Source organism: Pseudochaenichthys georgianus, chromosome 9, assembly GCF_902827115.2.
Source record: "Pseudochaenichthys georgianus chromosome 9, fPseGeo1.2, whole genome shotgun sequence".
Lineage (NCBI taxonomy): Eukaryota > Metazoa > Chordata > Actinopteri > Perciformes > Channichthyidae > Pseudochaenichthys > Pseudochaenichthys georgianus.
The window spans coordinates 26044608-26072317 of record NC_047511.1 but is presented as its reverse complement, the minus strand read 5'-3'; the positions used below and the strand labels follow the sequence as shown (position 1 = coordinate 26072317).

Below are 27710 nucleotides of genomic sequence, written 5' to 3'. Positions count from 1 at the left end.
ACTAAAGAGGCACTTGCTTGTTTAATTAGATTTCTTCTGTTTATAAATGACCTCGAAGGCCGTACCAAATGGTCCGTATACGGCCCGGGGGCCGGAGGTTCCCCACCCCTGCTCTAGAAGATAATTTAGATTCATTACTACATGCTTCTGCTACTTCATCAGTGGAACAGGAAAAACCTCCACCTCTGGGGACAGATGAACAGATCGCCACTGGGCTTTCAACTAAAGACACAGCCATGCAAAAAATGCAGCATGTGTACAGTGCCGTGTGCAGTGTTTTTAAGGGCCGGAGCGGTGTTCCGGTGCGTTCCGTCAGCACTACACCACAAGATGACACGTTAGGCTTGTGTTGTGTTCAAAGAACCTGTCCTTGGCCAGGAAAAACAGGCACTCGCCTGTTTAATTCTTTTGCGGTCTAGATTTCTTAAAAAGAATGTTGCGTGTGTTTACCTCGAGGGGCCGTATCAAATGGTCTCGGGACCGTATACGGCCCGGAGGTTCCCCACCCCTGGTCTAAGCTATCCTCATTGATTTCAGATTCAGTTCTTTAGGGAACAGAGTCCAGAGAAGTACCAGCAATCATGTGCTTGTTTTTAAGAAACTGGAGTGTGAGAACAAGAGTCTAGGTTATTTTCATCCATAAATTCATTCATTTTTTGTTTATCAGGTTGTGGTGGCAGCCGGCTGGTCGAGTTGCTCAGATATATCATTTCATGTCCACTGGCTCTTCCTTGGGCACTCTGAGGCCAGCTGGCATATGCTATCCCACCCAAAAAAATTCTGGGTCTGCCCTGGGGTCTTCTCCTAGTTGGATGCGCCCCAATGACCTCCTATAGTACACATACTCCGGATACATTTATCCAGCCCGAACCCAAGATATGAAGTAAGAATTGTTTTAGTTGTTTGAATCCGAGACCCCAAAATACTTCAGGTTCTTCACTCAAGAAAGGAACTTCCAACCTAGAGTGAACATTCCATCACTTTCCCTTTACTTTTGAATTAGCATTCATATTGTTCATGACCGAAAGAACGAGATCGCGGATACAAGCGGCCGAGATGGGTTTCCTCCGCCGGGTGGCTGGTGTCTCCCTTAGGGATAAGGTGAGAAGTTCGGTGATCAGGGAGGGTCTCGGAGTTGAGCCGCTCCTCCTTCGCGTCGAAAGAAGCCAGTTGAGGTGGTTCGGGCACCTAGTTAGGACGCCAACTGGGCGCCTCCCTAGGGAGGTGTTCCAGGCACGTCCAGCTGGGAAGAGACCAAGGGGTAGACCTAGGACCAGGTGGAGGGATTATATCTCTTCGCTGGCCTGGGAGCGCCTTGGGATCCCCCAGTCAGAGCTGGTTGATGTCGCCAGGGAAAAGAAAGTTTGGGGCTCTCTGCTGGAACTGCTACCCCCGCGACCCGACCACGGATAAGCGGGAGAAGATGGATGGATGGATGGATTGTTCAGTGAGAAAATGTCCACTTTGACATCATTCTACTTTGCTGTATTTTCATTTACAGAAACATATGAATTATGTTTTATAACTTTTAAAGAGTCAAAGACAAGATAATACTTTATCTGTCTCTTCATCTGTGCAGGCAAATTATTTGTGTGTGGTTTAATACCATGAGGGTTAGTCAGCACAAGATATAGTTATATAACTCTTTCACTATGATGAAGAAAACCATGTCTATTTCCCTTAATAATGAGAGTATTAAACCCATTTTCAACAGTGAGTATAGTGAAAGACTTGCTACTTGGTTATCTCTGCTCCAAACATACAGATTACCATCCTCTGGTCAAGTTAAGTCTAAACAAAGGAAGCAATGCAGAATCGGGCGAATGACGCAAAAGACACAGATCCCACTTTCATTTCCTCCCTCCACTCCACAGTTTTCTCTCCCTCCTCCATCTTCTCTCTGGCTTCAGAGATAAGCTTTCTGTCGAATACCAATTTTAAAAGAAGATTAAGCAGTTCTGGTTCTCAAATACATTTTAACCTCCCCAGCGCAACATGAAGAGAAGTGCACACGCATACACACCAGCACACAAGAGCCTGAGCGCACAGTCGTACACACACGGAAGACATGGCATTGCAGCGCATTAATCAAACACACACCAGAGGTAATTAGGAGAAGCTGAGGAACGATAGCCATTATTTTCTTAGCCAAATATCAAGGAAAATTAGATTCTAAAATAAGCTTCTTATTTCTTTCTCGCTATCAATATTACAACAGCTAGCAGCACTCCTGTTTCTCTAAGCTAAGTAAAACAAGGAAATGAACCCAATTATTGTAAAATCCAAGCTGCAGGTCAGAAAACAAAGCAATCTCTCAAATAACTAACATCTTAAGAGAACAGATACTCTTAAGGCCCTGAGTGAGCACTGTAATTTAAGCACCTTAGAATAGAAACTGTTGACAAGACACGGAAGCAAACCAAGAAGAGTCAAGGCACACAGCGATACAGAAAGGTCATCTCTCCACAAGAGATAACAAAGCAGAGTGGGTTTGAACTGACAGTCTTCCAACATGATTGGACACCAGGGGCGGACTGGCCATCAGGACGTTCGGGACGAATCCCGATGGGCCGGTACTGAAGTGGGCCGGTCGGACGATGTGGGCCGGCCGGTAACCGGCAGGGCTCGACATTAAATGGCCCGCTGGCCCGGAAGCACTATTTAGACACCCCGGGCCAGCATAACGTACTTTCCACTTGCCCGCTCGGGCCACTAAAAATATTGCTTTAAAAAAATGGTCCTGTGGTATTGGTATTTTGACTAGCAAATTAGTTAAATAGTTTCGTTTATCAACGCTACAACATAGCGTTCCGTGAGTCGGTTGTCGTTGTTGTTGTTGTTGGGTGAAAAGCAAACAGCTGTTTGCTGCGGAGCGCAGCGGGATCGCGCTCCTTCACGACAGACTATCGCGCCACCTAACCATTCGCCAAATGTTTTTAATACCAGCGGTAACCGGCCAAGCGCCGGGCAAAAAACAATCTTCAAATAAAAGAAAGTCACCGGAGGAGTTAAAGGAGAGTGACAGGGAGTATGAGAAGAAGAGGGAGAGAAAGTTTCAGCCAGCTTGATCGATGGAGTTGGCTTCTAGTGGTGCAGTGACGCGTCCTAAAACCCTTTTATAATCTATTGATTAGATTTATGATTCGAAAATTATAAAAGTAGGGTAGACATGTGGAGATTATCCGGCTGAACAAAACGTGCATTTATCAAACAGGTTTGTTTTCCACAGACCTTATTTCCAGCTATTTTCCAAAACCCTTGTGGAGGGAACCAGCAGCTTACTTCCTGGTTTCAGGACGCGTCACTGGCTGCACCTCTCAATATGGTGCCAATATAAACAAGGTCTTCTGTCGGCTCTGTACATCAATGCCGACCTATGCTGACAAGTAAGTAAAGAGTAGACAATATAAAGGTATTGGCGAAATGTCCCAGCAGTTTAGGATAATGAAGGTTCAGGTTCTAATCAAATAAATTGCATAGCCATTACATGTCTAACTCCTAATGACAGGAAGGCAGAAAGTGCATTATACAAATAATAATAATAATAATAGCAGACATTTTTTAACAATGACCACAATATCATAATTTTAATAAACCAAATATGAACAATTGAGGAAAATGAGGAAGAACTGATGAGTAAAATGTTGTAGTACAAGTAGTAATGTAGTTAGTGCATACATTACTATTGCAACAAATGTGTTAATTTTCTTCATTATTAGTCGATTTTTTTTTTGTGGACGAATGCTCGGGCCCGGTAGACATTATTTACCCTTAATGTCTACCGCTAGTAAATTGTCTACCCCCCCCCCCCCCCCCCCCGGTCGAAAATGTACTACCGCGGTGGGCCGGCGGTACCGAAGTGGGCCGGTCGAGAGTCCCGGGCTGATTTGTAGTCCCAGTCCGCCCCTGTTGGACACACAGCAGTCCATTAATGCTGAAGAGTTCATATCAAAGTTAGCTGCTTGTTGTCACAGACAGCAAAGAGTATTTTTTAAAGAAGCTGATATGTGAAAGCACATTTTCTTAGAAATCAATCAACACATCCCTTTACAGCTTCCTTAAATCCACAGCTCTGTTCATTGAGAGGCTCAGTGTATCGTGTGTCATAGACTTGAATGAAAAACACTGAATCAGAACCATACATCTGTGGTGGATGTAAAAGGTCTTAAAGACTTTAAATGCATGAGCAGGTCCTTCTGAGTTCATCACTGTTACTCGCATCTTTCTCGACCTTGAGCAATGTTAAAACACTGGACAGACTGGCAGGATGGAAAGGATGACCCATATATATATATTTTTTTAACAATATTGTCACATTAGTTTGTTGTGACAGCAGACAAAACAATCTGTAATAGTTCATGGAAAGCTGTATTGAAGAAAAGTATCTTTTTGACAGGTGCGTATAAATCACTAATTATGTTTTTTCACATTAATATGACAGGTAGATGGCAAGTAGCTCCACAAAAAAAAGTGAGAGATGAGCTATATCCACAAACAAAAATCCGCTTATTTGCTTTCTAGCCCAGAGTTAGAAGAGAAGATCAATACCACTCTCATCTCTGAACTTCTTATAAAGCAGCAGCCAGCAGTTAGCTTACAATACAATAAAGACTGATAATAGTAGGAACCAGCGTGGCAACCACCTTGATTTGTTTTATTATTCTCGCATAAATAACAAAAGCAGATATCAATAATTTGATGCTACAAGGGGCTCACTGAAAATCTGCAGAATAAATATGTCCTCGCTCACTGTTTACTGAAGTTAGGTCAGTCTGACATGTAGACAGCTGGATCAGTCATTGTAAACAAAGAGGAGTATCTCATGGAAAACACATTTGAAAGTTTACCTTCGAAAGCTAGATTAAACTCCCTCGGAGCCACAGGATATTGTTCGAAGCCATTGTTTGCTTGAAACAGCAAACATTGCTGCTTCAAGTGACAGTGTATTTAAAAATAAAACCATCATGTAGAGGAGACCAGCCTAGGCCTTATTATCACATCTGAAATGCAGAGTTTGATTAAGGAGACAACCCCAGATGCCTCGTTTGTGCACTGCTATGCACAACAGCTAATTCCCCCTCTTAGCAATTAGGCTCGGCCAAGGTGAGCATCTGGAGTGGAGTGCACCAGCTGGGCGTAAAAAAGTAGGGCTTAACTCTAAAGTCGGGCTTAGCTACGTCCGACTTAGTGATTCGAATTTACACCGAGTGCACCAAGCCTGACTAGTCTCGGGCGTAGCTGCGCCTGGTCTTAAGATGTGCATCCACGTGAATACACGCGAAACAGTAATTGTTGCCAAGCAACGCCATTTTACCATTTTACAGACTCAGAGGACCGCAGAGAAGAGGGAATTCCCACAGCGTCAGCGATGACTCAAGGGGAATCCCAAATGGCCGCACCCCGAAAGAGAAAGAGGGATTTGTCAGAGCTCAGGGTGCATTCGCATTTCACTGTGGAGGCAGTGAAACCTACAAAAAAAAGCAAAAAACAATTTAGCCTATATCTAGGCTACATTAAAAGGCTGGCCTTTTATATATTATAAAAATGACTTACTAACCTACGTTTGAGCACTCCAATGCAGCGCTCTACAATGTTCCTCGTTTGTGTATGCTTCTCGTTATAGCGGCGCTCTTGTGCAGTTCTCTCTGCGATGACAGGTGTCATTAGCCAGCGCTTCAGAGGGTATCCACTGTCTCCGAGAAGAAGACCATTCACTCTCCCTGCCTCAAATTCCCGTTGAAGGGCGCTCTCTCTCAGGATGCGAGCATCATGGGTCGACCCAGGCCATCTTGCAACGAGGTCGACAATGCCCATGTCCGAGTTGCACACAATTTGAACATTTATAGAATGGTAACCCTTTCTATTAACATACAAATACTCATGTTCAGAGGGGGCCTGAATGCGAACATGAGTACCGTCGATGCATCCGACAATACCAGGTATACCTGATTTAAAAAAAAAATCTTGCCTGGATTTCGCTGCTTCTTCTTGTGTGGGTAGGTGAATATAGTTCCTAAAGCGGTGCTGGAGGGCCAATGAAACTTGTCTTATAGCCGGACATGCAGTTGTGCGATGAACATTAATCATGTCTCCCACAGTATTTTGAAAGGCCCCGTTCGCGTAGAATCTGAGCGCAATCAACACCTGCAAGGTTGGGGAGAGCGCAGCGTTTCAGTCTGATCCGTGCTGGAGTTGAGGGGAGATCTCCTCGATTAAATCAAAAAGGGCTTGTCTGCCGAAACGAAACCTCTCTATCAGTTCACTGTCTGAATAGATGTCCAGTGGGTTTGTCCGATCACGGACGACTCTTTCTCTTCTTAATGCCCTTTCATTGTTAAACATGTAAACAAGACGCCCTGCCATCGTTAATATCCTTCTTGCCTGTTTTACGTTACTATGGATACTAGTCTGTCTTTCCGATTTACGCCTGCTCCATACTAGGCGTAAAAGTTACACCCCACCCGGGCGCAACGCATACAGGGCTTAAAGGAATGGTATGCTCATGACACTCATTTTTTAAAAATTATCATCCGATAAAACAGACCAGTCTCTGCCAGTCTCTCTCTTTTTTTTTTTAATCCGATGACATTATCAGTGATTTTAAACTGATTATATACCGAAATAACATCAACACTGTGGGCGCCGCCATTTCCCGGACGTGACGTAATCCATGCGTTTGGTTTTCGAAGACACGTTGATCTCCATGTTATTTACTGTAGTTTCTCTATTCAAATATGCCTCACTGTATCGCGAAATATTGCCATAATTCGGATAGGAACAATCCACGGAATGCTCGGTTCCATCTGTTGCCAAAAGGTAAGCATAAGAAGTACATTCGGAGGCAGTGGCTAGCGAAATGTGGCCGGCCCGAACCGAGAGATTTACAGGCTCATGTATGCAGCGAACATTTCACATTTCCGGACGACTACTCTGAGAGTATGATCAAACATAACATGGGATTTAAAGAACAACCATTACTCAATGGAGATGCAGTACCATCGGTCTTTCTGGTGTCATCACCGACCAGGACACCAGTTCGGCCAGTAGAGAAATCGCCCTCTGCAAGTGTGAAGCGACGGAGGAGCAGAAGTAGTGCTCGGAGTAAGAATAAGGTATGTTATAGCGCATTTCCATTGCAGCGGCTAGCCCCGTTTTAACGTCCTTTAGCGTCCAGGCCAGGACAGTTTTTGGTGGCCTTTCCATATAGCGTAGTACCGGCTAGTGTGTATTTTACCCCAGTTTTTTCCGGCCCCATAAAATCGTGATTCTATGGCCAGGGACAACGAAGCTGAGTATGCTAAACTAGAGAGGGAATCGCTAGCAAGGGTGGTACTACATGCATACATATAGTATCTTATATCATCTTCCCATTATACACACATGCATTTCCAAACATTTGGACTACCTATGTTGCAAATGTATTATCTTTTCAATTTACACACGGCATCTATTGCACGTCTGTCCGTCCTGGGAGAGGGATCCCTCCTCTGCTGCTCTCCCTGAGGTTTCTCCCATGTTCCCTTTAAACTGGGTGTTTTCTTCGGAAGTTTTTCCTTGTACGATGTGAGGGTCTAAGGACAGAGGGTGTCGTATTGTCATACTGATATGTATGGCTGAATTCCCCCATCCAATCTCTTCACATTGGTCAAAACTTGTTCCTCTGCTGACGAGTCCGAACTGAAATACTCCACCATGTTTCCGTGTGTTGACAAAGTGAACGCATGGATGACGTCACGACCATCACGTGACTACTGAAAATGGCAAACATGGCGGCGGCCAGACGGAATATACAGGTCTTGATAAAAAAGAGCTATAAAATCATTATTTACCGGGGAATATCGCTGATTTCTTCAGGGTATGGTTTAAACATAACGTTTCACTAAATACTGAAGTTTTGATTAATTATCTAATGAGTGGACCATTCCTTTAAGTCTAAGTGGTGCACTAGTCATAACTTTAGTTTGGTCTTAACCTTCGGTTCTACGTCGGACGTAGAGTTACACCCAGCTTATGCCCAGCTGGTGCACTCCACTCCTGGAGGCTGTTTTTTACAGACCAAATACCCTCCTTCCCCTTGGGGGTCTGCGGAATGAGCTGCAGCCTTTACAGAGGCAACACAAAGGTAATGGAAGTTTAAAAAGAAAACAGTTACTGCACACTGGGAAAACGTGCAGTGCTGCTTCTGTAAATGGAGGCTGAAAGAATGCATCATAAGGGATTACGCTGCCATCAGGCTTTTCATAAAATGTGAGAACCACACAATACAATGCTCACCCCAGAGGTGGAGGTTTTTCCTGTTCCACTGATGAAGTAGCAGAAGCATGTAGTAATGAATCTAAATTATCTTCTAGAGCAGGGGTGGGGAACCTCCGGCCCCCGGGCCGTATACGGACCATTTGGTACGGCCTTCGAGGTCATTTATAAACAGAAGAAATCTAATTAAACAAGCAAGTGCCTCTTTAGTTGAAAGCCCAGTGGCGATCTGTTCATCTGTCATACTGATCATACAGTCAATAACTTTGTTGTTTTTAGCATCTGGTTAGCTAGCTATGCTAACGAATATAAGAAGCTTTTTCTACAACCAGTGCGGTAAAGGCACATCTTTATATGATCATTATAAAAAAACAAGAGAATAAAGTAAACAGGTATAAATTACTATATGACAGTAAATAACAGCTGTTATTAATAAACAAGAATACAGTTTGAAAGGGGAGTGATTTGTAAAATATCCATAAAGAAAAATCAAATCTGCTAACAGTTCTGTTTCATATGGGTGTTGAAAGATGTATCCATAGATCTCTTCAGTGCACCAGATTGATGCTTTTAACTTCCCGGGGGAGCATGCCCCCCAGACCCCCCCAGAGGAGGTTAGGTCCTCCCCACTTAAATCATGTTCACATCATGGATAGGAAACTAAATACTTTTGCACACATCTTGTGTCCATATCTTGCTGTTTTGGTGGTCATGCCACAACCGTGCACGTGCATGCATGCGCGAGTCATGGTAAAATATCTGGATTAAGAGGTTGCTTTTTCTTTGCACAGCATGAAAGAAAGGCCAAATGAATCTGTGATTTTAGTATTTTTAACCAGAGGTCAATAAATTGTATACGGCCCTCGGAGGATGTTGAAAAAATTGAAATGGCCCTTGAGAGGAAAAAGGTTCCCCACCCCTGTAGAGTATACAGATAAAGCTAACTGCAGATTTGTCCAGAATTTATTTAATTCAGATTTGAGAATGATTGAGCTAATACTCAAAGCAGAGTTTTATCAACATTTGTCAGACAGCAACAACTCAACCAAACGGTATGAAATGACATTGGCCATTTGAACAACTGTAATTATTTTGTTATGTATCTCCTTCCAAAATAGTTGTTGCCATTTTCACACTACAAACATTGCTGCAGTGAATCAACTTTCCAAACCCGTTGAAAATGACAATGGACAAATAAAAGAGCAAAACTGTATGTGTTAGCTTTGGCGAGATTACATAACAAATGTTTCCAGTATAAGCGAGAGACAGGTATATATATATATATATATATATATATATATATATACAGGGTTGGGAGGGTTACTTTGTAAATGTAATCAGTTACTGATTACTGATTACATGGCTCTGAAAGTAATCTGAATACAGTTACAGTTACGTAATCAGATTACTTTTAGATTACTTTTGGATTACTTTATTTTTCCATCACAGATGGTATGTTTTGGTGAACAGGAGACACAAAAAGCAAAAGGAAACTGAACGTGTTTTTACTGTTTTAATGGCTTATCAAGAGCACAACTGAAACATCACATCTGAAACGATGTAACAACATAATACACTTGTTGGGGATGCAGCTTGGGATGTGAGGAGTGAGGGACACGGCTTAGAACGGGCGTGTCGCCTTCTGTCCTGCCAGTGTTGGCAGGACATGAATTAAAATGTCGAACTCGGACTTCATTTTAAGGACATTTCAGCCAGGGGTGTATAGAGCTATAGTTTAAGCACCGGATTGGCAAAACAGGAGAGTGTGTGCACCAGTCTGCCTTGATCTATGAATTCATGTCCGTGACACTCACAGTATCTGCTGCCCACAGCTGTTCTATAGAAGGAACCCCTCCTTGACTTCATGACATCTCTGCAGCACCAGGAGGCAGCGGGAGGGTTAACTCAGCCTCTAGACGAGCGCGCCGCGCAGTGCCTTTCACGCACCGCCTTTCACGCACCGCCTTTCACGCACCGCCTTTCACGCACCGCCTTCACTGTGTTTACCTTCAGAAATAATCATTAGTAAGGCTAAAGACTAAAGAGCGACCGCAGGCTGATGGGTTTTAACCTATACACCTATACACACACAGCTATATATACACACACGATTTAAACGCAGACTTTTGTTCCTCCATGTTTCATTGTTATTGTTTCACTGAGCGAGCGGACCCGCGATTTTTTTTCAAACGCTATTTTGGTCCATCTGCGGCGGTAATAGGTTTTGTGGGCTGTGATGATTCGGCTGTTACGACTTGAATATTAAATGTTGAGAGGAAATCTTTCCACCAATAATTCCAATAAGTATTCCAAAATGTATTCACTTCAGGTTTACGAAAGTAACTGTAATCAGATTACTCGTTTTTCAAATGTAACGCGAGCTGAATACAGTTACTTGATTTTTGTATTCTGATTACGTAACGCCGTTACATGTATTCCGTTACAACCCAACCCTGTATATATATATATATATATATATATATATATATGTCCTCTTAATAACCTTAACAAGTAGCAACAAGTATTATTGGCTATTCATCTCACATATCGAGTGTGGATTTGTGTGTGCATGCTGTGCGTGTGCATGTGTGTGTGTGTGTGTGTGTGTGTGTGTGTGTGTGTGTGTGTGTGTGTGTGTGTGTGTGTGTGTGTGTGTGTGTGTGTGTGTGTGTGTGTGTGTGTGTGTGTGTGTGTGTGTGTGTGTGTGTGTGTGTGTGTGTGTGTGTGTGTGTGTGTGGGCGCAACTTCCAACAGGAGTCATTTGGGGGGGCTCTTGGGAAAAAAGGTTGGGAACCACTGGTCTCGATGACAAATACATGTTGAAAGTATTGTAAGGGTGTGGGCATTACTGCAGTGCATGTTGCCAAGCTACTGAGCCTTTGGGATTGAAGAGCAGGCTTTGTTTAGATTGCTGCCTATAATCACTGCGTAATGTCAAAAAGAAACAACTGAAGCCAATTCATTAAGAATGACACCATATGAACCTTTTAATTGTCTATTAACAGTCACAGCTAGTTAAACAAAGCATTATGTGAGTGAAGTGATTAAACCAATGTTGTGCTTTTAGGTAGATTTGGTGTATACAGGCGAATTGTATTAATTTGAGGGAAACAATCTGATTGATGTTGTAAAACCTGCAGCAGATCATGGCTTACACACACTCATCTCCAATACCCATTCCCTATCTTTTCACTCTCCTGTGGCATGACATTAGCTCTTGCCAGAACAGCCTTTTTAGGCATTGAGAAGTGGTCAGAGGCGCTGATCTGTTTTATAACCTGCAGTAATCCTTCCTCTCCAGGTCAAGATCCAGACATTCCTTGAATGCTACCAAAAGTCCTTGCTAATGCAACCAGTACCAGCACACACCCACCCATCAGGCAAAGTGTTAATGGATGGCTTGCTCACATGTGACAAGCCACCTGCCCCAGGAACAACTTTTAGTACTGCCTTCTTATAAAGATCCAAAATAAAACTGTCAGTGTTATTATTGCCTAATAACTCTGCAAGATATCCTAACAATATCATTCACCACTGGCATAGTTGTGGTTTGGACACCACAATCCACTTGATTGAGAACGATTTTGATGATAATATATTTATAGTTATTGGTGTGGGCAGTCCTTTAAGATACTGATATTTCAGAGAGCTGGACGAGAGAGGATCAAGTAGGCAGGCACACTAGACGGTCATTTAATTAAACAAACACTCCGACCCTAAACTCTCTGCTACTGGGGGATTTGGGGGTTATCAAGGGGATGCATTTTTTGTAATTTTGCTAAAAACAACAATAGCATCTCACCTCAAAATTGCCTACTGCATTCGAGTCTATGATAATAAATCTTGCAGTGTTGGAACAGTCATTGAAAAGTATCATAGATTGTTGAACTCCTATTGTTGAAACATGTCTAGACAAAGCATGAAGAGTGCTATGGAAGTGGGATATACCTAAGACCATAGGTGGCCAGGTTGTTAGGGATTCCTCTTACAACAAATATAATCTGCCACTCATAATTTTCATGGTGCGAGAAAATTATACCATCCATCCCGACTCCACTCTTATTTTCCATCTCGGTCCACGGTCATCCCTCGAAACCATCTGCTCGCTCAAAGATAAACCTGCCACTCAAGCCTCTGCACAGCAATGTGATGCTGCAAAGCTAAATATCTGATTTTGTATGGCTTATATGTTGTGAGGAAATGTTTACGAAAGTCACAATATAACGTCACTCTAACAATTTACCTACAAGGTTATGTAAATGAATTGAATGTAATCATAATACAAATATTACATTGCTGTTTCAATGCAGGATATGTACCCTCGGGCTGAATGGATGCAATCAGAGGAGACAGAGGTCAGACAGGCGGTAAGCAGAAGACTAGTAATCAGGGTAGGCACTGACATAAACAAGAACACACACGCAAATGTGCAGATGTATTTGCACTGTCTATATTTGCACAAACATATGCACACAAATGAGAGCACATAAAAGATGAAAACAAACCTTCATAAAGAACAGGATATTGGAAGCAGCTGTGAAAAATGATCAAGGGATGACATCAATGACAAGATGGCCCTCACAACAGAGGAGGCAGCTGCATCTTAATTGGAAATGATCTCATTAGAAGGGCTGGAGGTGGACTCTCTCCACTGAGGCTCCATTCAGCCAGAGGATGTAAAAAGGGGGGGGGGGGGGGGGTTGCAAAACTGGGAGAGAATCCCTTTGGATTTCTCTGACAGGTGATGCATGCGACCCAAAGTGGAACCATGTTTGAGCATTTACTTCACATTCTTCACTAATAATGAAAAGGACAGTCACAGTGGGTTAGGGTTAGACCACTAAGCCTCTGGAGTCTACAAGTCCTATGTGCTACTCCTGTCCTACATCTTCTTTGGAACTTCTGCATGGATGACTTAATTCAAATTGCCATGTCATTACATGCACATGCACATGCACATACACATCTCGAGTGAAGTGAATTCTAAATGGTGAAACAGGCCTGGGGATCATGTTAAAATGACCTGAACTCAGAGAACCCATACACTATACAATGACTCTGTTTGCATATACTCAATATCAGACTTAGCCTTGAACAGCTGATATAAGATGCAGACAGAAAAGGTATTTGATCAGTATAAGCCGGAAGGAAAATAAAAGAAAGAACAAGTGCCGGATTTAGAGAAAGAGATGGAAAACATTTAAAAGATCAATTTTCTTTGCAAGGGCAGACAATGTTTTCTTATTTTATAGTTCCTTTAGTTGAAAATTATTTCCTGAATTCTAATGTAAATCCTTAACCAGATATCTCTCATACACATTTATCATTTTCAAAACAAGCCTGTGTCTTCTGTATGGCTCTGTGGCCATCTTTGGAATATATCTAACTTAAATATTGAAATGACATTCTTTCATTTGGAGATAACTTATAGGAAACTACTGTCTAATAACTCCTTAAAACATATGTTCTAAAGTCAGCTTTCTGCTATCCAAATAGAAACAATGGGGAAATAATTTCAGTAGAGAACCCAATAGAGACATTTTCATGTTTGTTGTATGTACAAATCAACATGGACCTAAAATGTTCTAGATAGACATTATTGCTTGTTAGGGCTATACTTAAATTGTTCTTTAATAAACTGAGCATAGGGCTGCTTGAGTATGGCAAAAATCATAATCTCGATTATTTGGGTCAATAATTGATATCACGATTATTAAAAACGATTATCCATTTACTTTGAAAACATCAATTTATTGAAAAACAAAATGTGAACAGTATGTTTTGAACAGTTGATTACCCTGAACTTTAAGTATAATTCAACTGAAAACCAATACAAAAAAAAATTGAATTTGAAAAAAAAAAAAGTAATAACAATAATAAAAAAATAATCGTTTTATTTCGATTACGTTGTTTTCGTAATCGTTGCAAGCCATAATCGTAATTGCGATTAAAATACGATTAATTGAGCAGCACTAGCTGAGCCTGCCCTGCATACTATAATCAAGACATGACCAATGGATTTACCACAGCCATGCACCATTAGTGGATCTCACCACAGGCTAATAAGGCTCTCTCTCACAGACAAATAAATTGAAGCCAATGACACATCCAGCCCTCATTTAGATTGGTAAAAATGTTCTTTTCTCTCTGGGATAAGGACAATCTTAATTACTGAGTCACTACAGTGGGTCTGGGGCTGTAAAAAGGGACAAATATGTAGCGAGTTCCATCCACTTTCACAGAGGCCATATCAGAAAATTCTCAATGGCAATCTGCAGTCCAAGATATCCCTATTTAAAAACATCTCCTCATATCAGCAGTCCTCTTCTCTACTCCATCCTCAGGCTCTTCTGTGAAGGCTCTGGTGCAGATGCGTTCTTCAGAGCAGACTCATAATCAGTAAATGAATATCCATTAGCAATCAAGTTTGGTGGTGAAATCAGCAGAAAGAAACCCAGCTTAGGATAATGAAGAGAATAAAAAAGACAGTGTGTATATACATACATACCTGTATATATAGACATATATATATATATATAAATAGAGACAAAAATGCATGAATGACTGACATGTTGGAGCAAGCACTAACAGAATGTATCAGTTATTTTGTAGAATCAAAAACCCATCAGCATATCAAAAGGCCTTTGATGAAGCCCTGCAGCTGCGGCCTCTTTAACTCACATTCATTCTGGTTGTCCTTTAATTAAATCAGGTAGTGCAGTAACCACTGCTAACACACTTTTATGTGTCTGGACCTGTTGGATGCAAATAATTATGAATATGCATACAATACAACCCACTTTTTTAGTGCACTGTAGAACTGAGCTGTGCAGAGCTGAATGTCACAATGATCAATCAGGGTATATGCAGGAATCCTGAAGTCAAATTTAATACCTTTTAAGACCTTTTTTAAGACCCTTTCCATACATTTTAAGACCTCATCGCAACTTAAGTTCTAACCGGTTACATTGGCGACACACTTTACCTCACTATATTGATTGTAAGATAGCACAACTAAACAGAGTGCAGACAGACTACTGAAGCCTCCTCTCCACATGAATTTCAACCTGTGAAGGTCAGGTTTAATGCAGTATGCTGCTTTGTTGCTTCTGTACTCTGTGCTCTTTCATTCCAGTACAACTCCTCAGAAACCAGTAGAAACCAGTAGAAACCAGTATTTGACCAATAAACAAAACAATTGACAAAACTTTGAACTATGAAATATATTAAACTTTGGTGAGCTTCAGCGGGGTAATGCCATATAGGAGCTCCCTCACAAATACCCAGGGGTTAAATTGGGCTGGGGCTGTCCGGGGCTAAGCCCGGCACATAGGACGATGATCTGACGTCATCACCCTCACACATTTGTCATATGTTTACAAAAAACGATATATATTTTAAGACTTTTCTCGTTCTTAATATAGACTATATTTAGGGTCGATATTATTTAGGGGTGTAACGGTACACGTACCCGTACCGAAATTATTCGGTACGGGCCCTTCGGTTCGGTACACGTGTGTACCGAAGTGTACCGAACGCATATAACGTTAAACGTAAAAAATTAAGAACGTGAACAACTTCTTGGAAGTAATCGCAGGTGCTGCGTCGCAGCATTCAGAGTAATTTGCACCCATTGTGATCAACGCGTCATAGAGCGAGCAAGTCATTTCATTGGACGAGCTGGTCAGAGGGATGCGTTCAAATGTAGTCAGTAATTTGAGGAACTGTCGAAATGGCGAACGCAGATAAAGTTGAGCTCGAAAATCCTCCAGCATCATTGAAGTCTCCGGTTTGGGAACATTTTGGTTTCGCAGTTTCACAAGGATGACGGACAAAGACAGGTGGACCGAACCAAAGCTGTTTGTCGGCATTGTTCAACTAAAATTGGTTACGCGGCTGGCAACACATCAAACTTGCACACTCATTTGAAAAGGCATCACCCGAACGTGAATATCACCGGTACCAAAAGACTGAAGTGCAAACCCAACTCCCGCTAGCATTTAAGCCTCCACCACTCGCAAAAACTTCAGACCGAGCCAAAGCTATTACAAACGACAAATATCCTTATGTTGCCATGTTAGCAAAGCGCTACCTGGCTGTATCTGCTACCTCTGTCCCTAGAGAGGGTGTGTTCTCCACAGCAGGAGACATTGCTAGTGCCAGCAGATCTGCCCTTTCAGCAAGCAATGTGGACAAGTACATTTTTCTTTAAACAACATGAAAATACAATGACAAGCAAGTCATAATGTCAAACTGCTGCTTAGGTACTAGTACAGTTCAAATACAAATTATTTCAGTTCATCGAAAAGCTGCACCTTAATGTTTATTTTATTATATTTTATATTTATTTGAGTGAATATTCATAGTTTAATAATAATTAAAACCCCAAAACTAATAGTTTATGTTTTGTGAGTACTAGTACAGTCCAGTTCAAATACAGATTATTTCAGTTCATCAAAATGTTGCACCTTAATGTTTATTTTATTATATTTTGTATTTGTTTGAGTGAATACATTATTCACAGTTTAATAATAATTAAAAAAAAAATATGTTATGTTTTGTGATAATTTTTTCTACTGTACCGAAAACGTACCGAACCGAACCGTGACCTAAAAACCGAGGTACGTACCGAACCGAAATGTTTGTGAACCGTTACACCCCTAGTGTTGACCTTACTTTAAAATAGCAGATCTCTGTGATATAGTTTGGCTTAGACCCCGGCCCCACGAGGACACATACAGTAAAACACATACGCAAACGCAAAAAAGTCTTCCGTTCACACGCATTCGATTCATTAACGTGTCCGTTCACACTTGACCGCTGGAAATGCTGTAGTACATATGCCAGGCCTGTAAGTGGCGCTGCTGCCGCCACAAAATACACCAAAAGCAGCGAAGAAGAAGACCCCGGAGCATGGTTGTCATGGTTGCCCTTCTGTTTATTCTCCGCGGTGGACGGTGTGTTCCCCCCCCCACAGAGCGGAGAAAGGCAACGAAACTTAAAATAAGAAGCAGCATGTTATGGCACGCTATGCATGGGGCCACCTTGAGGGGGTTTCCCGACATGTTGTTTCAGTAAATTAAAGGTGTTTCATGTTGTCGTTGCTGTGGAACTTCTTAATACCTTGGAAAATGCCGTTTAATACTTTTTAATAGCCTTAATTTTCGCTAAATTGATTTATCAACTTTTAATACTTTTTAAGACCCCGCGGACACCCTGCCTTCTGTTTATTCTCCGCGGTGGACGGCGTGTTCCCCCCCCACAGAGCGGAGCAAGGCAACGAAACTTAAAATAAGAAGCAGCATGTTATGGCACGCTATGCATGGGGCCACCTTGAGGGGGTTTCCCGACATGTTGTTTCAGTAAATTAAAGGGTGTTTCATGTTGTCGTTGCTGTGGAACTTCTTAATACCTTGGAAAATGCCGTTTAATACTTTTTAATAGCCTTATTTCGCTAAATTGATTTATCAACTTTTAATACTTGTTAAGACCCCGCGGACACCCTGTCAATATGCTTAAGGAAAATCTTCCATTCAGTGTGGTTTTATATCAGAAAAGAATATCTGCCAGCAGAACTGGATGTATTGTTCGTTTCCATGCTGAATTTTCAAAAGAGTTATGTCATTTGACATGTATTGGTTGTGAGTCTGACTACTTCTGGCATTACCCTGGGCTTGATAATCAAAAACTAAAGAAAGAAAATGAGGAGTGGAGAAGCTCATATATTAGAAGATACTTTACTTACACTTATTTAACTGTGGTATTGGTTCAGCTCTGTGCAACCAGTTATCCATGCCAGATTCAACATTATTAATGTAGTCCGTTACTTTAGAATGTCCTTCCATTTGTGCCTTTAATTTTGTTTGGGTGATTTAATTTGTAAAGTTTTATGACTGAAACATTCCAGGAAAAAACAGACGCGCTAAAAAATACAGAGAAAGGATCTGTTTCCAAATCCCCAAAAGAAATGAAAGGGTTCTTGTTATATCTGAGTTTTAAGGAACCTTTGTAAAAGCTTTGCAGCAGTTAAAGGTGTTTCTGAGGTAAGCTTTGGAGCCTTCCTGTAACTTGAATGTATTTATGATAATGTATTTCCCCTCTGCAGTCATTTAAGGTCAGTCAATGGCCACTTCACTCGAATTAAAGGTAGAACACAGAGTTGAGTAGATGACCATGTGGTCTATTTATAACAGGGGTCGGCAACAGGCGGTCCGGATCCGGACCCAGACGCCGACCTATACGGACCCGGACCTATAATCAATACATTAATAGGGCATTTCAATTTTGACGGGGCGATTCTATTTTAACCGCCGCCGACAGGGGGCGAAAGAGACGGGTGAGCGATACAGGGAGAGAAACACAGAAGAAGAGACGAGAGAGCGGCAGAGAGAAGCGGAGAGGAAAGTGAGTGAAGAGAATAATTAGCGATACAGGGAGAGAAGCGGAGAGGAGAGTGAACAGGCGTGTTAGCGGCAGGCAGGGAGAGACAAATAATTACACATGGCGCTCTCCAAGAAGACTCGTTCATGTTCATCCTGCCACTGGGAGCACAGAACCAGTGTGTCTCATTTGTTCAGAGACCGTGGCGCTCATTAAAAGTGCCACAACGCCACTATGAGACAAAACACAAAGTGTTTGACCAAACATTCCCTCTCAAGTCAGAACTGAGGTCACAACAAATAAGCAGTCTCAGCCCATGATGATAAAACTAAATATCGTTCCAGGGCAGGCTAACCGAGGCTAACCAATGAGCACCTGCATGTGTATGAGTGCATTTCAGCCCAGATTTACAAACTCCTGGGAGGACAAGCTCCAGCTCAATTATCGCACTGAATTAAAAGTGAGTGAGGGACTGCAATATACAGTAAGAGGGAAAGAAAGAGAAACTTTAAAACTGTTCAATTGTTATGATGTGTAAAGACTGATATTGTTCTATAATCGGCTGAAACTGTTAAGTCATGATGTGAAACGGTTAACAAAGAAAAAGGGAAACTCAAGCTGCTGCTACACTTTATTTATTTATCTAAAATTAAGCACTTTTAAGATGCACATATTTTCAAAAGCTATTTTATTTATTTTCTCTATTTTATTTTTAAATGCAGCCCGAGAGGAACATTACACATATCCACAGTATTTACTATATGTATAGTTCAATGTTAATTGACAATAAATAGTTGTTTTTGAATTGTACTTTCTTTATTTGATTGGCAGTCAGTTGTTGATTACATGCAGACGTTGATAAAGCTACAGGCTACTTCAATATATATCACACTAATTCATAAAGCAAGTTAGACATTTTGATGTTCCGGACCTTTGCATGGGGACATTTTCTCTAACTGGACCTCGTTGAATTTTAGTTGAATACCCCTGATTTATAACATGGGCAGGTGATGAGTGAATCACTATGTTGAATAACTCCATAATAAATAGGATAATTGAATTTGAACATCAACCCTAGGGGTCTTCTTCCTGTTTGCGATATATTACAGTTCCTGGGAAATAAAATACACTATCAGCATATAAAACATGAAAAATAACTCTTCTTCTATCCCCGTCTCACTTACTTATCCTTGTTCTCTCTTCACAGTCTTTTCAAGCAACACTGTTACATAATCTTAATTTTCTTATTCATCTCAGCCAACACAGACTTGGACACCAGCTCAGAATACAAAGTCAAAGCTGAGTCATAACCAGGGTCCTGCCTTATCTCCAACAGTGAGATGATAACATACAGTGTGTGTGCATATTAGTGTACATTTGCGTGCATGTATGCAAAATGATGTTCATGAGATCTCATTGATTAGTCCAAATGTGCCTGCTTTTGCAAATGAAAAGCCTGTCCTGTGTTGGTGTGTCAGGCAGCCAGCACTGTTAGCATAGTAGCCGTAGCATATGTATGCAAATCACAGACGCTCTATTCTCCCGGGTGGAGAGCAGTGTTTGGGCTGATAAAACCTGGAAAATCCTCCTTGCTGCACAGCAGGATGACAGCTGCAATCCAAAGCCTCCTCAAAGGAATGGAAAGTAATTACTTGAGCAAAGCTACACCTTGAAAACAAAGCATGATAGGAATGTATGGACAATGGACTGGGAGGCTGGAAATAAAAAAAGAACAACAGGCAAAATGGCGCTGGATATTAATAGAAATGTCATCTCACGCAACAAACAGGAACCTTATTTCAGCTGGACCAGCTACTTCACAATGGCTGAAAAACTCACTGCGGTCACTGAGGAGGCAGTAAGAGGGCTTCAGTTGTAAAGGGTAGACATCGATGGACAAATCGATGTCAACAGCAAGGTACTGAGGAACAAAAACATTGTTCTGACACTCAGTAGTACTGAATTCAACCATCTGAACCACCGCATATTTCCCTTGTATTAACCAGGAAAGTGGACCAGCGGGTACATCTTATATTTAGACCACTGGGGCAGTTGGGATTTCAGGCACTATTTTACAGAGCGGTATCACCTCTAAGGTTACCCTAAACACATTTGCATTGCTCTTGCAAGCTTAATATTTGTTGACTTATGTAAGGATAATTTACCTGACCAACACTCACTCAAGTGATTTGGTTTAGTTAGGTGTGTTGCTGTTAACTAAAAGATAGATCTATAAATAATATGTAGCCAAAAATGAGTGGTAAATTAGGAATTAGGAACATCCAGCCAAATAATAATCCTACCACATTTATTTAACAACTTTAGGTAGTGGAATAGTTTTGGGAAATGTGCTTAATGTAATATTTGTGTACAACCAACAACTAGCGTGTAAGAATCTGCCACAAATTAGCATGTTATATCTTGTTTGGTTAATCTATACAAAACACCAATGTGTGACAAGGAAAAGTTTAGATAAGAGACGATGTACCAGATTTGTTCTTGGCCAGGAGCAGAGGCCTCTTCAAATCACCATCAAACTAATATTTGTTTGAGAAATGCACATTTTGTTGGATTCTAAACCTGTCTAATAAATCAGATGATGAGTCAGATGCACTAAGAGCGTACCTGAAAACATTTCCAAATATAATGACGAACAATTAATGAAAAAACGTAATTTGCTGCCTTGAAGAAAGAAATACAAGAGTGAGAGGGAGATGATATAAACCCAGAGAGAAGCAGAGAGTCATCCTCTGCCTGGATTAGCACCTCTCTGTGTTCAGCTTACTCCCACACTCTCTTCTTCCCTTCCTCCTTTCCTCCATCCATTCCACCATGCCTGCATGCATTCCCTCATTTATCATAAACCTTTCACCCAGCTATCCATCCATCAATCATGTCCCCCACCCTCCAGACGTCCCCACCAAATGTCCTCAGTCAGATCACTCAGCCAGAGAAGGACTGGCATAAGCACTGTCAGTCAGAACCACCTGTATTCCCCTTGCTGAGAGCCCCCTCTTATGTTACATAAAGAGACACTTGATGTTACAATGCAGCATCAGTTGCTGTTGTGCAACAGAATCAAAAATACCTCGGGGTCAGTGAGAAAGAAAGTGGAAAACAACAGAGTTATTCTGGTGGAGATAATACAATAACTGAGTCGTGAGTATTGACGGTCGCTTGAAGGTGAACGCACAGACTTCTCACTCCTGCTTTATGTGTCGTGCCTTTGTGAGGCTGAGAGCAAGCCATTATCATATTTCTAAGAGATTTTAAATGATGTGCGCACATGCAGGGGCATTTATTCATGTCCATCAGGGTCTCTCAACACACAGTTATTATGAAGCATTAAGACAACATGACGCTTGAAAACAATTAACATTGTGTAATACTGTTTCACAGGAACAAACATGTAAGGATGGCAGAGAGGGGGCTGATGCTAGTGATGTGTCACTACATCGGAAAGACAGTTGATTATACAAATATAATGTCACAAACATCAAATATAAAATAAAGTGTTATCGACTGCAGTGTCTCTGGCAGAGAACCAATGTGTACATATCAACTTCTGTCCCTGTCAAATTGATGATTTCACATGTCCAACTCTTGCAGCGCTAACGTGGTTCAGCTTGTTGCCAGAAACAGCTTGATCCTACACAGTGTTATGCATGTTGTAAACACACCTGGTTTACAGACACTGACTTCCAAACAGAAAACCAAACTAATGCTGCTGTTGGAGGTACTGCTGTGCAGCTTTGTTAGTATAAATAATGGTAATACCACACTTGAAATCCTCCCAGCAATGCTCAAATATGTTAAGCTTTCAAAATTCCATTACCACATCATCAATTGGAACTGTTTAGGGTTAAAACATAGACTCAATATTTTGATCTGAACCCACAAATCATTACATTACATTAATCCCCAAATGTACATCCTTTATTACTTAGTAAACAGCATATGGGATGCATTCTTGAAAGTATTCTCTAAGTAATTGTTAAACAATTTGTGTATGGTTTTAACGGTGCTGTGCTGATAAGGACAGCGAACAGTACATCAGGCCAATCTGTCCATAGAGAAGGATTATCTTGTTAATGAAGTGTGGAGTGGAGCCGCTGAGGGCCATGTATGTCACCAGATTCACTGCACAGTGGCCCTGTGATTCCCTGCAGCTGTAAAACAATGAGGACATGATTAGAGTAAATTGCACTGCAGTTGTCAACCTCCCTCCTGCTTACAGCCATTTGATGTTATCTCTCTCTCTCGTAAACAAATAGTCTCTCCAGTGCCCTTGCACACACACAGCAAACTTCCTCCTAACCTTCCCCACTCTCTCTATCTCTGTCTGCCAGTTTTTCGAATGTCAAGAGCCAACACAGGTACACGACCCACTAGTTACTCAGTGATTAAATGGTCACTCTGCTGTCAACAGTCATGATGCAAATGGCAGTGTCTAACAAAATATACATGTAACTTTCCGATCCACATAGACATGCAGAAACAACACGTTACTCTTTTCTATTTGTTGTACGGAGATGCTTTCTGCAGCAGGCTCGAGTGAAGGCTAAACAGCATCAAATACTGACTGCGACAAATGTGTGAGTGGAAACCAGAAAAGGCTTTTGTTCAAATGTTGCAGAGGGGTGCAACAACTAATCGACTTAATCGATTAAAATCGATTACCAAATTAGTTGCCAACTAATTCAGTCGTCGATTCGTTGGTGACGTCATCACGTGTGTTTTACGCCCCGTTAAGCTCTAACTGTATTGGTCTTTTTATCGGTACTGGAGACATTTAAAAAATATATGTCATGTATTATTGCTACAAAGACATTATATCGCAGTCTTAGTGTCGCCAACTCGTTTCTAATATGCAAAAAGACAAACAAATGCGTCTATGATGTATTTTCGATATTTCTCTCCCCCGCCTGCTTGCGAGGGGGCGGGGCAGTTTACACACAGGCAGCTGCAACATGCAGCAACACACACACGTGGGAGATGGCGGAGAGAACGCGCTCCGAGGTGGTTAAACTTTACCCGTCTCGATGTGGAGAATGCTCGTTACCAAAAGTGGAATACGAGTTTAGCATGTAAGGGCGGTAACACGAGCTATTTGTCTAAACATTTAGCAAAAGTGCTCCACATCCAGACGGAGGAATGCACCGGGTTCGACTGTCTTTCTAGTAGCTCTAGCCCCGTCCACGAGTAACGTTTTCACGTCAGGTGTTATGTATGCTAGCAGCAACACACGGAGCTAACTACATTATACAAACATAATGATTAGAGGTAACAGAGTTATTTGCGGTCTTTGGTGACAGAGCCTTCAGTGTGGCATCTCCCACCCTCTGGAACTCTCTCCCCCCCGAAATCCGCAGCGCCCCAACCCTGGACATTTTCAAAAAAGCCCTCAAAACGCACCTTTTTACCAAGGCTTTCCCCACTGTATAGTTAGTTTAATAGGTGTATTTGTCCGCTACTTCCCCCACCCCCTTAACCTGTCTGCCTTTTTTCCCCTACTCCCCCCCCCTACCCGACTTGTAAAGCGACCTTGGGTTTCCTGAAAGGCGCTATAAAAATATTATATAGGCTATTATTATTATTATTTAGTTTGTTAAAGTTTCAGCTATTCTGTTTACAGTTCTGTCATCAGATTATTTAATACGATTTGTTAAAACACTGTTGTTTCTTTTGATGTGAAATATTATTTATTTAATTTGAATAAAAAGTAATGTTAGTTTTGTTCACAATTTAAGTTATTTCAATAATATATGTATTTTGGAATCAAGTATTCATCTTTATTGTCTTCATTGTTAGTTTCCACATGCCTAAAACAACCTCAAGCTAAATCTAAAAGTTGATGGCTAAATAAGAGCGTTTGAGAAATTGTGCAAGGCATACAGTAATAGTCCGAATAGTCGATTAATCGTTTCATTAATCGATTATCAAATTAGTCGTTTGTTGCAGCCCTAAAACACCACAATGAGGGATAGCAATGAAAACAAACATAAGACTACATTTCAAATAGTGCCCTAATCTTATTGTAATTAAATATTCCTATCAAGAAATGCGTTTATTCTGTAAAGCCACATTCTAATGCACAATCGCTATGTGCCCCAAAACTAATAAAAACCTTTTTTTTAAAGAATGGCTGGCAATATTTGCTACTTCACTATCAATCTCTTAAAGTAGACCTCTTACAGGATGCTGCTGAACATGCTTACTGATACAGTTTGAGTATTGCCATTTAATGTGTTTTAAATATGTATTGGTCTGCAGTAGCATTCTTTGGCCTGGGGACATCATCTCTATCAGGCTTTGTCTGCACAGACACAGATCATTATTGATCACAGAATAAAGTCTTGCTATCTTTCCATCTTTCATAACAATCAAAAGAGTAAACAAATGCCAACATTGATCTTATGAATGTATTTCATTAAAGTAATCTATGTACAGCAATGCTTAACACACAATTCTCAATGACAGACAAGAGCATTTTTTTCTTTTCCAATTATTATTCTGGCATAGCTCTGTGATTTCAGATTCATAGCATTAGTTTTCTGATGAGCTACTTTAGGTCACAGCAATCTGGAAACCTTGAAGTTTACAGCATGGGTTTGCATGTATGTACACTGAACAAAAATATAAACAACACTTTTGTTTTTGCTCCCATTTTTAATGAGATGAACTCAAAGATCTAAAACATTTTCTATAAACACAAAATAACCATTTCTCTCAAATATTGTTCACAAATCTGAAAAAATCTGTGATAGTGAGCACTTCTCCTTTGCCGAGATAATCCATCCCACCTCACAGGTGTGGCATATCAAGATGCTGATTAGACAGCATGATTATTGCACAGGTGTGCCTTAGGCTGGCCACAATAAAAGGCCACTCTGAAACGTGCATTTTTGCTTTATTGGGGGGGTCTGGGGGGGTCCGAAAACCAGGCAGTATCTGGTGTGAGGGGTAGGGGTAGGGTTAGGGGTAGGGTTAGGGTAATGTTGTGAATCGAGTGGCCCATGGTGGTGGTGGGGTTATGGTATGGGCAGGCGTATGTAATGGACGACGAACACAGGCCACTCGATTCACAACATTACCCTAACCCTACCCCTACCCCTCACACCAGATACTGCCTGGTTTTCGGACCCCCCCAGACCCCCCCAATAAAGCAAAAATGCATGTTTCAGAGTGGCCTTTTATTGTGGCCATTCTAAGGCACACCTGTGCAATGATCATGCTGTCTAATCAGTATCTTGATATGCCACACCTGTGAGGTGGGATGGATTATCTCGGCAAAGGAGAAGTGCTCACTATCACAGATTTTTTCAGATTTTTGAACAATATTTGAGATAAATTGTTATTTTGTGTATATAGACAATGTTTTAGATCTTTGAGTTCATCTCATGAAAAATGGGAGCAAAAACAAAAGTGTTGCGTTTATATTTTTGTTCAGTGTATGAAGGGATAGGGAAAACTCCTCAGTCATAGTACGGTACTTACAACATAAGATTATTGGAAACCTTGAGACAACCGGCTATTACAAACATCGTGCTTGAAAGCATCTCAAAGCATGAGCAGGTGTGAATCGTTGACACTTAATCATTGGTTCAGTAGAGACACATTTTAAAAAGGGCCAGAAGGTTCCCTCCATGTGTGTACTGCGTTACATCATGACAGAATACGCTGAGCAACATGTCATCAAAATGATGTAAGGCAACATTTGGTCTTTTCTCTTATCTATAATAAATGCAAACGTCATGCAACAAGTGCCACTTGCTCTTTTCACCCCTGCTGTCTTCATCATTGCAGATATTTAACAACTTGAAGCATCATATCAGAACAGGGAAAATCCATTCCAAGTACTCAAGTGTATTTGCTCCTCGATGTGGAACTGCGAGAAATAGCTTTCTGCTTAAAGGGGCACATGGGAGAACAATGGTGGTGGTGTGTGAAATTACATAAACTGAATTAACAAGCCCATATAAATCATCACATTTGCACCTACAAACACACACAGACACACACGGTATAATTGTGCACACAGATAATTAATTCAAACATTTAAAAACACACACACAAGAAGAACTGTGCCTCTAAATTAGCCAAGTAATGTAGAAGCCATGAGATGCTGCGTATCTCCCTACGTTAATAGCACCATCAGTTATAAGAAGCAAACAGGGCAGAGAAGCAGGGAGGAGAGATGATACAATATGTATGTGTTAATATGAAAAAGTCAAGGAAAGATGGATGCTAGAAAAAAGGAAAATCGGCGGTTGAGACAGAAGAGTAAATGGAGAATATAAAAGGGAACTCAAAGCACCTGTCTAAGATCAAAAAATTGAGATAAAACAGACCTTGAGGTAAAAGCAGAAGGGTGAATAAAGGAGAGAAATGAAAAGTATTTCTGATATGTGAATGTATGTGCGAGGACAGTAACAGCATTTTTGGGTTACATCATAAAACAGATCCAGATGCCAGAAGGCAGGGCTACTTGGAGAGATGTGGGCTAAAAGAAGAGGGACACAAGACATACAGAATAATAGTGGGGGGTCTTGTGAAAAATAGAGATGGAAGAGAAAGATATAGAAATCATAAGAAATTAGAGATCATGGGTGGTTAGGGCAAATGGAAGGAGGTGGAGGGTAACAACTGACATTTTAAAAAGGGAGAAAAAAATGCGTGTGGGGAGGAAACAATGGGTGCAGGGGGAGACGGGGAGTGAATGGGGAAGAGGTATGAGACGAAAGGAGGGGGTGAGGCGTGGGCGGGTGCAGCAGAGGCTGATAGACAGCCAGGAATAGAAGACTAATTAATAGTCAAAAACTGCAGGCAGGCAGGTGTGGAGGGAGAAGCACAGCTGGAGGGAAGAAATGTAGTGATGGATGGCTTCCTATTCTACCTATGTAACAACACAGGCAGCTTCACACACTACACTACACTACTGTTTATCACATAGAGATAAAGGCAGAGTCGGCAAGGGAAAGGGGGGGGGGCAGGGGGGATATGTGGAGTGAGAGGTGTGAGGATTGGACACACAAGGGGGGACATAAAAACAGAGATTAAGCTGGACAGAGAGGAAG

At 41.3% G+C, this 27710-nt stretch overlaps 1 protein-coding gene across 3 annotated transcripts in view; it reads right to left on the bottom strand.

Moving 5' to 3' along the window:
- Nucleotides 1–27710, bottom strand: part of pde4d (phosphodiesterase 4D, cAMP-specific) — a 254346-nt gene that overhangs the window by 82215 nt on the left and 144421 nt on the right. The gene's annotated exons all lie outside the window — the stretch shown is intronic.